A 17,565-nucleotide genomic window follows, 5' to 3' on the forward strand; every position below is an offset into this window, starting at 1 on the left:
TTTTTTTTTTTAAAGATTTTATTTATTTATTTGACAGAGAAAGACACAGCGAGAGAGGGAACACAAATGGGGAGTGGGAGAGGGAGAAGCAGACTCCCTGCCGAGCAGGGAGCCCGATGCGGGACTCGATCCCGGGACTCCAGGATCATGACCTGAGCCGAAGGCAGTCGCTTAACCAACTGAGCCACCCAGGCGCCCGAGTTTATACATCTTTAAAGGAGAATTTTGAAGGAAGGCCAGGTGGCAATGGTGACACCGTTTTTGAATCTACATGAAGGTTCTCACAAAACAGATACAGAAACTAAGATAAGACCAAAATTCCCCAGGCAACATATTCAGCAAAACCAAGTGATCACATATCCCCAAACTCCAAAATACAGCAAAACATTGCTATTGTTGAAACGGCAGAAGGAAACTGAGAGCCAGGAAATTTTGAAATTGATAACAAATGCTCACCCTCAAAAGAAAGGGGCTCCACTCAAGAGTGGTAGGAAACTCAGTTAGCCAATCTGGGAAAACCAGCCCAAACTGGGAGAGGGCTTTGTACATCCCAATGTGTGTATGAGTGCAGGGAGATGTACAAAAACTTGACATTGCTATCAGTCTAGGCCCTATGAACTCTTGAAACCTGCTAAAGTTCCTTTCCAGGACAAAACGTCATATTGAGGAGAAATTGCAGGAAGTTGAATCAAATTGACACTAAGGACAAGGGAAAAAAAAGAAAAGACTCAGATGAGAATGGGAAGGGAGAAGGGAAAGCGGATTTCAGAAAGAACTGTGGGCATATTTTGAATTCTTGGTCACTAATGATAGAACTGTGAGCCCTGAAACCATGGAATTAAGAAAGCTGTTCTGGTTCACCCTACTCCCCTAAAGAGGCTCCCACCCCAGGAGCACAGAAAGACTTAATGTGCTTAAACATGAGCAATATGAAAGGACGGTGGTTAAGTCCTACACAAACTATTATAAGATAAAAAAAGAAGGGCGCCTGGGTGGTTCAGTCAGTTAAATGTCTGCCTTCCTTTCGGGTCATGATCTCAGGGTCCTGGGATCGAGTCCCACATTGGGCTCCCCATTCAGCAGGGAGTCTGCTTCTCCCTCTCCCTCTGCTCTTTCCCTCTGCTCTCTCGAATAAGTACGTAAAATCTTAAAAAAAAAAAATAATGTGTGAAGTGACATTGCCAAAGATATTGTAGATAAAAACTGTAACTCCAATATTTAAAATAAAGTTAAAGAACTTCCACTACTGGATGTACTTTTCCCTATTCCTCCTGCTAAGTATGGCTACAAATCTTGGACCTTATATATAAAATAAACATTAAAAGCCCCTGCAAGATGGAAAGAAAAAGGCAGACCTGCTAGGGAACTTGGGACTTGAGAATTGGATCTGAAAACCCAGTAACCTAGAAATGCCAATGCATGTAGACAGAGTCTCATAGTAGCAGTATCTTTCTACCCAAAAGTCCACAAAAGGTGCAGTCTAGGAAATCAGAAAACTTTTAGACATTAACTGCTCTCTATTCCAGTCAAACACAGTACAAAAACTGGCTGCACTGCTCCCATGCCAACAAAGGTGGGGAGCCTCAAGTTTCATCTTCACAAGGTTAAAACAAGGTGGCCCATCAGTCCCACCAGAGTGGTGTCAGAGAAGTAGGGACTTTTATCCTGTCAAAATTCTAACAAGGCCCTGTGGTGTCAGTGGAGACCACATGGGGAGCTGGAGCTCCCAGCCTACCAAGTGGTAATGAAGAGACCCTCCCCGCCTCCCCCCCCCCCCCACCGCACACAAACATTGCAGGTGTCAGTTGAGGCTAAGTGGAAACTTAGACTTCTCCCTCCACTTAGCAGAAATGAAGCAGTGTCAACTTTCCCCTAACCTTCCTGAGAAGTTTTGAGAAAGAGAAAAAAAAAAAAACCAGCTAAAACAGAAGGTTTCATAATATACAGTTTTATAACACAATAGGAAAATGTTTAGGTTCTTAATTCAAAATCACTCATCATACCAAGAACTAGGAAGTTCTCAAACTGAATGAAAAAGACAAGAGATGTCAGCACCAAGATGACAGACCTGTTAGATTACCTGACAAAGATTGTAAAGTAGCTATGATAAAAATGCTACAACAAGCAATTATGAACATTCTTGAAACCAATGAAAAAGTAGAAAGCCTCAGTAAAGAACTAGAAGGTCTCAGCAAAGAAATATAAGGTATAAAGGAGAATCAAAGGGAAATTTAGAATAGACATATACAGTAACCAAAATAAAAAAAATCAGTGGATGGATTAACAGAAGAATGGATGGGACAGAGGAAAGAATCCATGAACTGGAAGGTAGGAAAAGAGAAATGGTCTGAACAACAGAGAAAAACAAACCTTATTTTTTTCCAGCTTTATTGAGATAAGATTGACAATTAAAAATAGAATATATTTAAGGTATACAATGTAGTGTGGTGTTTTGATATAAGTACCTTGGGTAATGATTACCACAATAAGCTAATTAACATATTTATCATCTCACATCGTTACCCTTTTTTGTGTGTGTGATGAGAACAAGATGTATTCTCTTAGTCAATTTGGAGTATAGAATACATTATTATTAACTATAGCTACCATGATGTATGTTAGATCTCTAGAACTTACTCCTCTTATAACTGAAAGTTTGTACACTTTGACCAACATCTCCTTGCCCCTCCTCCTCCCAGCCCCTGACAACCACCATTCAATTGTCCTTTTTTCTAAGTTTGACTTTTTAAATTCCACATATAAGTGATATCATGCAATATTGATTTTTCTGTGTCTGGCTTATTTCACTTAGCATAATGCCCTCCAAATTCATCCATGTTGTTGCACATTGCAAGATTTCCTTCTTCTTTGAGGATGAATAACATTCCATGGTGTGTGTGTGTGTGTGTATGTGCGTGCGTGCGTGTGTGTGCGTGTGTGTGTGTGTGTGTGTGAGGGTGTCTGTGTATGCCATGAATTCTTTATCCATTCATTCATTGATGGGTACTTAGTTTGTTTCCTTACATTGGCTATTATGAATAATGCTATAATGAGCATGGAGGTAGAAATATCTCCTTGGGATCCTTCTTTCATTTTTAATTTTTTGAGGAACCGCCATATGTTTTCCTAAAAGGCTGTATAAATTTACATTCCCATTAACAGTGTTACAATGGTTCTCTTTTCTCCACATCCTCACCAGCATCTACTGGTTGTCTGATAATAGCTGTTCTAATAGGTGTTAGGTGATCTTTCATTGTGGTTTTGATTTGTATTTTCCTGGTGATTAGTGATATTGAGCATCTTTTCAAATGTACTTGTTGACCATTGGTATATTTTCTTTGGAAAAAATGTCTATTCAGGTCCTTCGTCCATTTTTAAATCGGGTTACTTATTTTTTTTGCAATTGAGTTGTATGAATTCTTTATATATTTTGGATTTTAACCCCATATCAAATGTATGGTTTGCAAATGTTTTCTTTCTGTAGGTTGCCTTTTCCCTCCTAATTGTTTCCTTTGTTGTTCAGAAGCTTTTTAGTGTGATGTAGTCCCAGTTTATTTTTGTTTTTGTTGCCTGTGCTTTTGGTGTCATATTTAAGAAATCATTGCCTAGACCAATGTCAAGGAGCTTATTCCCTCTGTTTTCTTCTTTCTCCTGCTTGATCAAGTTGCTGTTGAAGCTCTCTGCTATGGTCTCAATGTTTGTCACCCACCCCACATTCATATGTTGAGATACTAGTGCCCAGTGTGAGGATATTATGAGGTGGGATCTTAAAAAGGTAATTAGGTCATGAGGGTGAAACCTTCATGAATGGAATTAATATCCTTATAAAAGAGGATCCAGAGAACTAGTTTGCCCCTTCCACCATGTGAGGACGCAGCAAGAAGTCAGCAGTCTGCAACCAGGACAAAGGCCTTCTCTAGAACCAACAATGCTGATACTCTAATCCTGGACTTTCAGTTTCCAGATATGTGAGAAATAAATTTCTGTTATCAATAAACTATCCAGTCTGTAATGTTTTTTTATAGTTGTCTGATACAGACATTCTGTATCACATTTTTCATTTTATTCTTCAGCTTCATAATTTCTGTTTGGTTCTTTTTAATGATTTTTTTAGTTCTTTGTTGAACTCCTCATTTTGTTCATGCATTATGTTCCCAAGTTTGTTGAGTTGTCTATCTGTGTTCTCTTAAATCTTAACTGAGTTCCATATAATAATTATTTTGAGTTCTTTTTCAAGTAACTTGCAGATCTCCATTTCCTTGGGTAAGTTACTCGGAAATTATTGTGTCCCTTTGGTGGTATGATGTTTCCTCGCTTTTCCACATTTCTAGTGGCCTTGTGTTAATATCTCGTTATTTGAGGGAATAGTCACCTCTTCCAGCCTTTTTGGACTGGCTTTGGTGGGGAAAGACTTTCAGCTGTGAGCTGCTACGAGCAGGCCAGGTAGAGTGCAGAGTCTCTGGTTCTGTTGTGAGAGGTGCAGTGGTGTTGTCTCCATGTAGCTCTGTCAGCTGAGATTGACATCTGTCAGCTGAGATTGACAAACTGAAAGGGTCCTTGATGGTCAAGTAGGTGTCTTCATCAGTAACTGTGGCTAGGGCTGTAGGGGGTCCTTGGTGGCAAAGGCTACTAGGTTCTTCTTGTTTTTTTTTTTTTTTTCCCTCATGGGGGGAAGTTCTAACCAAGGGGATTCTTCTTGGCACTGGGTCTGGTACAGAAAGTACACTTTTAAAAAAGGACCAGAAAATAAAATAAAATTGAAAAAGGACCAGAGCCTTAGGGACCTATGTGACTACAACAAAAGATCCCTGTCATCAGAGTCCCAGAAGGAAAGGAAAAAGAGGGTGGAGTTAAAAATACTCAAAGACATGATGGCTGAAGACTTCCCAAATTTGGCAAGAGACATAAATCTACAGATTCGAGAAGCTAAATGAATTCCAAATAGGATAAACCTAAATAAATCCATGACAAGTTACATCATATTTAAAATTCTGAATACTAAAAAGAAAAAAATTTAAAGCACGAGAGAAAGATTTCAAACATTTGTATATTTCTTACCAATGGATTCCAAAAGGAAGTGTCACAATATTATCAGATGCCGAGAGAGAGAGAGAGAGAGAGAGAGAGCAAGCAGGGAGAGGGGGGAGAGGGGGAGGAACAGAGGGAGAAGGAGAGAGAGAATCTTAAGCAGGCTCCACACCCAGCATAGAGCCCTACTCGGGGCTTGATCTCACAACCCTGAGATCACGACCTGAGCCAAAATCAAGAGTTGGATGCTTAACCAACTTAGCCACCCAGGGGCCCCCAGCCCAGAATTCTATACTTCACACAAATATTTTTCAGAAATGAAGGGGAAATCAAGACATTCTCAGATGAAGGAAAACTAAGAGAATTTGTAACCAGCAGAACTATGCTAAAATGGAAGTTCTCTAAACAGAAATGATATGATAAAAGAAGAAATTAGAAAATCAGGAAATGAGAAAACAGTGAGTTAAAATATGGGTAAATAAAATAGGCTTTCTTTCTGCTCTTAAATTTTCTAATTATGTATGATGGTTGAAACAAAAAGTATTACACCCATGTGTTTCTAAATGAATGCAGAAGAATTATATAGGACAATTATATTGTAAATGGAGAGTGGTAAAGGGACATAATGGAAGATTAGGCATCCATACTTCAGACAAACAGTAATGATGATATGTGTAAATTGTGATTTTATATAAGTATTATGTATATAAAATAGTATGCATATACAATTAATGTAATGTCTAGATAATGTCTCTGGATAATTACATAGCTAGATCGATCATGTTTGCTATCATCATGTAAGTCCAAAATGCTGTCATGTCCGACCCAGATTTCTATACTATCCTCTTTATTTGCCTCCCTGTTTACACTCTTCTCTTACAAGAGCCAGAGTAGGCTTTTAAAATTATAAATAAAATTGTCATTTTCCTGTTTAAATGCTTTTAATAAAATTTCAATAGAATAAAATCTTTCAATAGCATAAAATTCCAACTCCTTTCCAGGTCCAAATTGTCCCTATGAAATTGGATCTCTCCCTGACTTTCTAAACTCTATTTCCTTTCTCCCTCCTTTCTTCTCATTACTTTCTGTCCATAGTGGTATCTTTTTAGTCTAAATAATTGATTAATAGAATGGGATAAAACATAGAAGAATTTTGACCATTTTGAGGTAGGTGAACAAGTAAAGTGAGAGTGCAGAGGAAGAGAACATGAAAATTAGGAGATTATGGTCAGGAGGAGAGATGTTTGCAATTTGTATTTTTGTCACAGGGCAGTTTTAGGTGAAAACAAGTTTCAGGGTGTTGCTATATATATGTGGGTGGTGGCTCATGAGGAGTGCTATTGGGAAGTTATTGGAGTTGAAGCAGTTAATGAAATCAGAGGCTAGAGCGTGGGATGGGTTAACTACATGGACATTGCTTTTTCCTAGTATGATGACAGGAAATGGAGTAAAGAAAAAAAGTAATGGGTACTCATGAAAATGAAGTTAATGGTTGATATCTCTACACCAAAGGCTTTTCTGCCTACAGAATTGAAAGATATCATTAAAATTAGTGAATGCTCTCTAAAAAAAGGACTGCAGAAATATTGATCAAGTCTGAGTTTCCAACTCTCCTTTTTAAAGATTTGGTGTAGGCCATGCTCTGCCGTTAGCATTGTCCTTCAGTTGTCTTTTATTCAATGCTCATTGATTGCACCTTGAGGTAGGAGGTAATAAAATAGTCCCTGATTCTAAGTATTTAAAAAAATTTGAGATATAATTTACATATCATAAAATTCATCCTTTTATTATATTCATAAGTTTGTACAGCCGTCAACACCATCTAATTCCAGAACACTTAATCATCACCAAAAGAAATTGTGTACCTACTAGAAGTCACTTCCCACTTGTCTTAGTCTGCTAGGGCTGATTTAACAAAATATCACAGACTGGGTGGCTTTTGAACAACAAACATTTGTTTCTCACAGTTTTGGCATCTGGAGGTCCTAGATCAGGTTGCCAGCATGGTTGGGTGAGGACTCGCCTCAGTTCGCAGACATCTCCAGCTTCTTGTTTTATCTTTACATGGCAAAGCTAGATAGCTTTGTGGCATCACTTTTATGAGAGCACTAATCCCATTCATGAAGGTTCTTCCCTTATGATCTAGTTACTTCCTAAAAGTCTCACTTCCCACTTCCTAATACCATCACGTTGAGGTTTTGGATTTTGATATATAAGTTTTGGGGAGGACACAAACCTTCAGATCTTAACACTACTTCTACTTTCTGTTTCTATGGATTTGATTATCCTGGATATTTCACATAAATAAAATAAAAATAGGTGACCTCTTGAGGCTTCTTTCACTTAGCATAATGTTTTCAGGATTCATCCATGTTGTATCTGAATATGTATTTCATTCCTTTTTATGGCTAAATAACATTTCATTGTATGGACTAAGGTAGGTTTTACATCTGCTCTTATGCTGTTTTCTACATGTCTTATGCCTTTTTTTATTCCTTTATTTCTGCATTACTGCTTCTTGGTTAAATAGATATTTTCTAGTGTGCCATTTTAATTCTCTTTTCATTTATTTTACTATTTTTTGAGTTAGTTCCTTACATATTGCCCTGAGAATTACAATTAACATATTCACTTATAATGATCTAGTTTGGGTCAATACCAACTTAATTACAATAGCATGAAACAATTTTGTTCCCATATAATTCTCATCCCTCCCTTCATTTGTACTGTTATCGTTATCCAGATTACATCTTTATACACTTTGTGCCCTTTAACACAGATTTATAATTGTTGCTTTATGCAGTTATCTTTTAAATTATATATTGGAAAAAAAGTTAAAAACAAAAAAATTATACTGTCTTTTATATTTATCTATGCAATTACATTTTCTAATGCTCTTTCTTTCTTCATGTGGATTTGAGTTACTTTCTAATTGCTTTTCATTTCAGCCTGGAAGACTCTCAGTAGTATTTCTTGTAGGACAGGTTTGCAAGTAATGAATTCTTTTAACTTTTGTTCACCTAGAAATGTTATAATATCTTCTTTAGTTTTGAAGGATAGTTTTGCCAGGTATAGAAATCTTGGTGGACATTCTTTCTGTAAGCACTTTTAATCTGTCATTCCCACTGCCTTCTGGTCTTTATGGTTTCTGATGAGAAATTGGCTTTTAATCTTACTGGGATTGCTTGTATGTGATCTTTGCTCTTGCTGTTTTCAAGATCTTCTCTTTCTTTGTCTTTCAACAGTTTGGTTGTGATATGTGTAGGTATGGCTCTCTTTGAGTTTATCTTGCTTGGATTTCACTGAGCTTCATGTAAGTGTAGATTAATTTTTTCCCAACATATTTGGGAGATTTTTCATCATTTTTTTTTTCAAATAATCTTTCCCCTTTCTTTTTCTTCTTTCTTTCTTGTCCTCCAAATATGTATATGTTGGTACACTTGATTTTGTCTGCTAGGTCTTTGAGGCTCTATTCATTTTTTCTCATTCCTTTTCTTCTTGTTCCTCATACTGAATAATCTCAATCAGCTATCTTCAGGTTTGTTGATTCTTTCTTCCTCCTTGGTCAGATTTGCAACTGAGTCCCATTAGTAAACATTTCATTTCAGTTACTGTATTCTTAACACCAGAGTTTCTGTGTGTGTATTTTTAAAGTAATTTCTATCTTTTTACATTTTATTGTTTGGTGACTTACCATTCTTTTTTTTTTTTTAGAAGCACACTGCAATAATTAATTTTCTTTGTTCAAGGGCTCATATTGCAAGCATTAAACCAAGCATTGGCTTTGGTTTTGTGAGCCCAGATTCACATATTTAGGAAGATAAAAGCAAACTGTGATCCGTGTGTATGGATGAAAAACTAAAGGCTCACAGTTAATCACATTGTAGTTTTAAATTTCTACAGCCTAGAAGCCAGAAGTCACAGATCTTTTAGGTCTTTCTGGATATCCCACAGGGTATCTGAACTTTCCTTGAGCTGGGCAACCTCATCATCCTTCAGCTTCTGGTTGATCACACTGGTTAAGCCCTGAGCATTCAGGATACATGGAAGGCTCAGGAAGACTTCGTTCTCAATGCCATACATCCCCTTCACCATTGTTGACACTGGATGAATCCTGGATAGATTTTTCAACATGGATTCAATGAGATCAGCCACGCTTAATCCAGTAGTCCAGCTGGTATATCCTTTTAGCTTGATGACTTTGTAGACATTTTCCACCACCATCTTATGCACTTCCTTCTAATTTTCACTGTCGTTGTCTGTTCCCATTTCTGGATTCAGTTCCTGAAGAGAAATGCCTGCCACATTCACTCCACTCCACACAGCCACACTTGAATCGCCATGTTCTCCAAAAATCCATCCATGGCAGCTGCTGGGATGAATGCCAAGTTCTTCAGCCATAAGATAGTGAAATCTAGCAGAATCCAGATTACACCCACTTCCAATTACACAGTGCTTGGGTAGTCCACTTAGTTTCCAGGTAACATATGTGAGAATATCCACTGGGTTGGAAACCACAATTATGATACAATCAGGACGTACTGACTATCTGCAGAATAATGAATTTGAAGACATTAACATTCCCCTGCACCAGATTGAGCCGGCTCTCTCCTTCCTGCTGGCAGACTCCCGCAGTCACCACCACAATCTTAGAATTGGCAGTCACAGAGTAATCTTTATCTGCCACAATTTTAGGTGTCTGAAGAAATAAGCTCCCATGTTGCAGATCCATCATTTCTCCTTTGAGTTTATCTTCTAAAACATCCACAAGGGCAAGTTCATCAGCCAGAGACTTTCCCAGAATGCTGATGGCACATGCCATACCAACTTGTCCAACACCCACTACAGTGATCTGATTGTTTGGGATGGTTACCTCTTTTTCTGCAACTGGTGCAATCAGTTTTTCCTTAAGAGTTGCCATTGTGCCCAGAGAGAACCTGCTGGGAGAGTCGCTAACATCAACGATATTAGCTGCGTTGGTGCCTTACCATTCTTATACTTTGTTCTTTAGGCAGTTTTCTTTACTTGTTGGAACAAAATTAGAATAACCTCTTCAAAGTCTTTGTCTAGTAAGTCCAGTGTCTGGTCTTCTTCAGGGCAATTTTTTTGTTGATTGCTTCTTTTCTTGTGGATAGACCCTGTTTTCTTGTTTCTTTTCACATCAAGTAATTTTTTTTTGAAAACTGGGCATTTTTTTAAAGATTTTATTTTTAAGTAATCTCTACATTGAATGTGGGGCTTGAACTCACATCCCTGAGCTCAAGAGTTGCATATTCTACTGATGGAGCCAGCCAGGCACCCCGAAAACTGGACATTTTAAATAATATAATGTGGCAACTCTAGAAATCAGATTCTCCTCCCTCCCCATGGTTGTTGTTTGTTTTCTTAGTGTCTTTTCTGAACTAATTCTATGAAATCTGTATTTTTTTGTTGTGTATGGTCACTAAATTCTGTGTTTGGTTACCTTAGTAGGCAGCTAATGTTTGAACAGAAATTTTCTTAAACACCTAGATTCAATGTTTCTCTGCCTTGCTAAAGGGTGCTCTGTGTGTGTTGGGGAAAACCTTCAACACTCAGTTATGCAGTTAATAACTTTGCCTTCTTAATTTTGCAGAGTCTCAAAGTCAGCCTTCAGTGAGAATTTAGGGCCTTTTCAGATCTTTCCTGAGCATGTGTACAGCCCCGGACATCTACATAGTCCTATGCATCATGTGGGCTCCTAGATTCCCAGAAATATGTTGGAAGATTTTCAATGCCCCTGTGGGCATCTTTTTCCCTAGCCTTTCATTTTGTTTATTCAAACTGTTATCCACTCCCTCATAGAGCCATGAAGTTAATTAATTGCCTTTAATTGTTTTTGACAAATGCTCCTGGGAAAATAGTTTTTGCACTGAGTGTGCTCTAAGTCAGGCAAAAAAAACACAACCTTGAGTGTGGACTTTTTGATGGAACTATAAGACAGGGCAAATAATGACAGTGTTCTGGAAATGAGGCTTTAAAGGAGTTGCACTCTCATTTTCCCCCTCTGGTCACTATCAGGCTATTGGTTTATAGTGTGATTGCAGGTCGTTGGTTTTCACCATGATTGTAGGCTTTGGTTTTTTAAAGCTGTCTCAGAGCTATAGAGTGGAGGATCAACATAGTACATGAGAAAATGCTATAAAGCATGCTATTTTTTTTTAAAAACAAAGTTCAGTGTTTTTTTCTTGGATAAATGCTCCCTGGATTGCTGTAAACCTTTGGTTAATTTCCAGAGTTCTGAAAAAGTTAATTCTGACAATTTTTGCTCTTTTTATCATTTCTTTTATGGGGGAGAGAATTTTATGAGACCCTAATTCTGTTATTTTTGCTGACATCATCCTTCCAAAGATCCTATCATGTAGACTATATAACGTGTTCCAATTGGTGTTCATTTGAAAACCTATGTATAATATATTACAATCCCTATGATTAGATTTTTTTCAGCTGATTCTTTAACTTAAGGAGTCAGAAAAACGCAGTTATTGGGAAATGTGTGCTATGTCCATGGTGACCAATAAGATGTAGAGTACTACTGAGAAAAAATTGAACATTTTTATTTAGTTTTCAAAAATAAAGTGAATGAATGTCTGGACTATTTCATGAGTTCTTGTTTCTGTATGTTAAGAAATCATAAAGGTAGTAGAGATATGCATATAATATAAAACTAGAACCTTTTAGTTTTAAAAGACGAAGGCTGCAGAAAAGAAAATTTGTTTTCTCAAAGGCTGATAGAGGCTAAAAATATAAACAAAAGTAAAAATTATATTAAAATTTTGCTGCCTTTTGTTCTCATTGTTTTAGGAAAACTGAACAGAGCGGTAGCAATGAATTAAAATTTAGTAAATGCTTCATATCTAAAAATAAAATATGGCAGAATTTAGATTTAATAGGATTTGACCCAGTTTGATACATTGTTTTATTCAGAGGAAACATATTCAGAGGAACCATGACTTGACCAAGAGTATAATGAAATGCTTGTTTCAAATCCTATTTTTCCAGGCCAGGATTTTATGGGCTATAAATTGAATAAAAATTAGAAATTACCTTATTGTTAATTGAAAGGAGATATCAAATCCTGGGTCCAGTATTTTAACAATGAGCCAGAACCCTGCCAAGATCTGACTTTCACCATAAATCGTGGGGAACTGTGACATTCTAAGTCTGACTCTGAGGTCTAAAATCTGAATTGATTTTAGTTGTTGAAAATGAATTTTGGCCTTTTTGTTTAATTTTGGCCAGTTGATAATCTGCGTTTTGAATTATTTTATGTATGCATGCATGCATTTTGAGAGAAAAAAATTAGAGAGATTTTTGAGTTTTTATTTTTTGTTATAATTAGACTCCTCAACTTGAGAGTTCTAAGTAGTGTCAGCATAAAGGATGAAAATGTGGTAGGGCACATGCACTTAGTTAAATTATATTATGCTAGGGTGGATATAGTTGAAATTATCTATTAAAAAATAAAACAAAGCCGACTACTCTGTGCATGCTGCCTCCCACTTGGAGAGTAGGGCACTATTCCAGGAAAGTTATACTGGTGGCATGGACAAGGCTGGTGGCAATGGACACATCAAGGGAATGGATGAGAGATATTTAAGAAGGTGAAAAACCAACATTTGTAATCTCTTTTTTCTCCACCTAATATAATTCACTTCACTTAGATTGTAAAATTTTATGGCTTTTAAAACATTCCATTCCATTCCAATAAAATGAACTTTCTTTCATGTAGGTCTTCCTCAGGATCAATGTTGTGCTCTCTTCCTGTGTATTTGAAAATACTTGTAAAATACCTTAGGGAAAAAGTCTTAATGTAGAGATCTTCAGACTTAAACTCGCACAAAATCGTTTTCATATGGTGTTTAAAAAAATGGAATTAGTTGGCAAACTTTAAATGTAGGGAGTTGCTTCACTTAAAAATACAGATTTTTAGCTTTCCTTGAAAATGTGTGATCTTTGACCAGATGGGCTCTCTCAGCGTGAAGCAGCCAGTGGGGGCTGCCTAACTGCTTGGAGGCCCTGTGCTCTCTCTCTCTTCCAGTCCTCACCTGGCCAGTTTCACTCATTTTCAGGACACCTTTCTGCTCCACCTGGAGGCACTTAAGTTTGCAACTTCTGCCCACAAGTTAAAAAAACAAAACCAACCAACCAACTAAACCAAAAAACCACCCTCTTTAAGTTATAGGTAGTTTTGAGAATACTACTTGCCAGTTTGGGTCAAGAGTGATCAAATGCAGCTTTATATCTGTTCTATGTGAGGTTATAAATGTTAACTTGATGTCTCTGGGCCACTCAAAGTTGGGAAGACCAGGCATGTGACCCAGGAGATGGGGAGGAGAAGGAAAGAAGTTGTAATCAGAGTATACACAAGATTTTGCAGGCATGGGGAATTCAGAACTGACCTTGAATGGCTCCGGAGAGTGGTATTTTACAAACATCTTGAAGGTTGAGATTATGAGAGGAGGAAACTTGGCAGAAAGTATTAGAAGTTTTGGGTCTGTAAAAAAGAGAGACTAATAAAGGGAAATTTATGTAACTGAGTGTGTGTTTCTGGGTTAGGGATTTTTATAATTAGGGATAAAACTATTTTACCTTCATTCAAAGGTACACTGGGGGCCCAGAAAGAAAGAAGGGTACCAGGAGAGAAATAACTCTAATTTGCATTCCTGAGATAGAAAGGATTCTCCTTCCCATCCTCCCTTCCTCCCTTCCTTCTCCCTCCCTCCCTCCCTCCTTACCCTCCCTCCTTACCCTCCCTCCTTCCTCCCTCCCTCCTTCCTCCCTTCCTCCCTTCCTCCCTTCCTCCCTTCCTTCCTTCCTTTCTTCCTTCCTTACTGCCTTCCTTTCTTCCTTCCCTCCCTCCCTCCTTTCTTTCCCTCCCTCCCTCCTTCTTTCCTCCCTCCCTTCCTTCCCTCCCTCCTTCCCTCCTTGCTTCCCTTCCCTCCTTCCTTCCTTCCGCCCTCCCCCCGCCCTCCCTCCCTCCCTTTATCCTTTCCTCCTTCCCTCCCTAGTTCCCTCTCCTTTTCCTTCTTTCAAACAATTTATTGAGCACATGAGGTCCTGGTGATGTCCAATATGTGTTTACTACTATGATAGATGTTCAGAGTGCAGTAGGAGGATCTGTGCTTAACTGGGGAAGGTACTGTGATGTGAAAAAAAAAGGGCGTTTGGAGTCAGAAAAATCTGGGTGACATTTAGATTCTGCATCTTCCTAGCTATGTAGCCTTTAATGAGTTATCTCTAAATCTTACTTTTTTTTTATCTGTTCATTTGGAACATCAATATTTATTGAGCACTTACGATATACTAAGTACATCATGTGTATTATTTTAGTTGATCTTCACAAAAGCACTGTGGAAATAATACCCTCTTTTTACTGATGAACAAATGGAGGAGGCACAAGTTCTGTCCCTTTTCCAAGGTTACACAGCTGTTTTATTATTATTAAAATATGGTAAGGCCAATAAATCAGAACATGATTGCTGTTGAAAAGATAGTTTGTTACACTCACAGATTCCAAGAGAAGGGGCATACCACACCAGGGCTGGGTAGGGATAGGGTGGTGGGGGCACATGGGGAAGCTTCAGAGTCTATCAGGAGACAGAGGGAGAGGAGGAAACTGTAGGCAAGGGCTTTTCCTGTGATTTCCATGGAAGGAACAGGAGAAGCAGGGAAGCAGGTTTAGGACTGGCTAGTTTGAGTAACTCTAGTGGGTTTTGGGGTTTGTGTGCTGTTCTGTCTTGTCTTGGTACTTGGCTGTGGGGTGTTTAGGGCAGGCAAAGAGTGGCCTGGAGTGTGAGAGCCCAGTAAAGGAGGTGCTTAACGGTGCAGACTCTGGACGGTTGGCTTGCATTTGAAAAGCATGCAGTTGTTGACTATCTCTAGGAATTGGCTAACCTTGGGAGGGACAGTCTCTTCATGGTCAGTAGGGCCCCAGATGTCAGAGCCTCAGAATGCAGGAAATAAATATATGGTTAATACAACAGCTTGTGAATAAGCGATGAAGCTGGGAGTTGGATACTGGTTTCTTGACTCAAGCCTGAGTCCTTAATACTCTGTGCTAGGATGCATGGAAGGGCCTGGGTGAGCATCTGAGGATATGACAGAGGACCTAGAACAGGAGTCAGTTGTTATTATAGTTAGTTACTATAATTTGGTTGAGATGGTTTACTGAGTAAAACCAAGGCTCTGCCTCTTTGTATGTCTTTGCATCTGGGCCTTCATGTACCTGAAGCATGGTTAGCTGTCCCTGACCCCATGACAGAGCATGTGAGGTGCTACACTGAGATTAGCAGAGGAGATAGCAAAGATTTCTAGAAGGAAGATGGCTGTGGTCATTATGACCTGGTTTTATAGAGAAAATGTCTCCTTCTTATAAAGAATTTCCAGAATCACTAGTTGCAGTAAAGGCTAAAAACTTTGAGGGCTACTCTGGACCACTTTAACAAAATTCGTTGAAGTGGGCTGCAACTCATGCTGGTGGGCTCTGTGTCCAGGTGTGTGTGCTTGGTGTGGTGTTTCTTGTTCTCCTCTGTGTGGCTGCAGCTTGGGCCTTGCCTGATCCAGCCTGACCGTGGCCTCAGCTTTGGAAGAGCTATAGAAGGATCTAGAAGGGGTGAAGTTGCTGCTGGAAAAGGCCACTGGAAAAAGAGTATGTGATGCCTTCACAGCTGAAAAATCCAAGATTGAGACAGAAATCAAGAACAAGATGCATCAGAAATCAGAGAGAAAAGCAGAACTCTTTTGACAATGAAAAGCCAGCTTCTGTGGTTGCTCCCATTACAATGGAATATACAATGAAAATCAGTAATTACGGATGGGATCATTCAGGTAAGTTTGTGAAAATCTACGTTACCTTAACTGGAGTTCATCAAGTCCCCATTGAGGTTGTGCAGGTGCATTTCACAGAGAGGTCATTTGATCTTTTGGTAGAGTCTAAATGGGAAGAGTTACTCCATGACTCTTGAAACCCATCTCTGTGGAAGGCAGTTCAAAAAAAGTCAAGACAGATACAGTTCTTATCTTACATAGAAAGAAGCCAGAAGACACGTGGTGGGACTACCAGACTCAGGTGATAAAAAATGCAAAGAGAAGGAAAAGCCCTCCCACAACACTGAAATGGATCCTAGTGAGGGATTGATGAATGTTCTAAAGAAAATTTATGAAGATGGAGATGATGATATGAAGCAAACCATGAATACAGCCTGGGTGGAATCAAGAGAGAAGTAAGCCAAAGGAGACACAGAATTTTGAGACTTCAAAGTCATTTTGGGAACTATGATGGGGAAGTATTGATGTTTCCAATAAGGAAATGTTGGTGAGCTGCACAGAGAAATTTGACAGATAACTACTTACAGAGTCTTCTTCTAAGTGAAGGAATGAATTCTCCCATTTCCTCCTGGAGGATTTATTTAAATAAAATATGCTTATTAAACCCTTCCACCAAAGATAGTTTCCTTGGTAATCTGGGCATTTTCTTCAAGAAAGGATAATATTGCATTCTTGTGTGAAATGTAAAAAAGCAAATCTTGCCTAATGATAATGCTACATGGTGTGTGTTTTTGTTCAGCTAAGAGGTGGAGAACAAAAGTTACTGTTTGCCTATAAGTTCTTGGCATCAGTTCCTGCCAATGGAAGAATAAGTAAAAATAAAACCTGAATTTTTACATAAAACACAAATCTGAAGAAAAATCCATTGAAGTGAAGGGAAGTTTCTTGCCCTCACTGCTTCTTCCGAGGTCGCTTCAGGCCAATGTGGACGGACTTACCCTGACAAGGGAGGGTGAGCAGGGAAGCGGGTGCCCTGTTGCACCATTGTTCCACTTACTGCTCCCTCTTTCCTTTGTCAGAGCCTCTGCACGGTGCAAATTTATTGTCAGGGTATCTGCCCATTGGCCAGATGTTGGAAGCTAAGCAGGATGCAGGAATTAAGAAATGGGACCTCACTCATGACCACCATTGGGACAAAACTGCGAGTGCCTTTCTGAATTCAGGAAAGATCACCCCAGAATTGGCTTAGAGACAAAAATAACTGAAGGAGAACCTGTTTTTCATTAGCTCAACAAATTAATTACTTCTTTACACATGTAGTTCTGAATTGTTTACCGATATATGACATTCCTGAAATTTCACAAGCGCTCTTTAAATAGCATACTTTTATTTTCAGGCACTGTTGAAGAACTCAGTGAAAATCAATTTTTGCTAATGAAAATAGAGTCCGTATTATTTATTTGCTGCAACTCGATTTGCTGTGTGTGAGGATAGCTTAAATACACATTTAGTTGAAGAGGACTTCAGTGGAGTATGAACCCTAATAAATAGGGATTTTTTTTTCTAGTTTTAATTCATAAGGTAGTAAGTTTATACTATTTTTAGGAGTGTGAAAATAAGTATAAGTTGTTTTTAAAAAATACAAACCACTTGATTTCTCTGAAGACATCTTTCACTAGAAAATTTGGAATTTTTAGAATGAAAGCCACAGGAAAATGAATATATTTCCCCTTAAGACGGTGAAAAGTA

The 17,565-nt window shown here is 38.4% G+C and overlaps 1 long non-coding RNA gene and 2 pseudogenes across 2 annotated transcripts in view; 2 read left to right on the forward strand and 1 right to left on the reverse strand.

Annotated features, from left to right (window-relative positions):
• LOC115938319 (uncharacterized) overlaps positions 1-17,565 on the forward strand; it is a 165,591-nt gene that overhangs the window by 72,402 nt on the left and 75,624 nt on the right. The gene's annotated exons all lie outside the window — the stretch shown is intronic.
• On the reverse strand, positions 8,832-9,975 carry LOC102729179 (L-lactate dehydrogenase B chain-like; annotated as a pseudogene).
• LOC102729783 (calcyclin-binding protein pseudogene) lies at positions 15,641-16,398 on the forward strand (annotated as a pseudogene).

Source organism: Leptonychotes weddellii, chromosome 2 (assembly GCF_054177405.1).
Source record: "Leptonychotes weddellii isolate Sample4059 chromosome 2, ASM5417740v2, whole genome shotgun sequence".
Classification (NCBI taxonomy): Eukaryota; Metazoa; Chordata; class Mammalia; order Carnivora; family Phocidae; genus Leptonychotes; species Leptonychotes weddellii.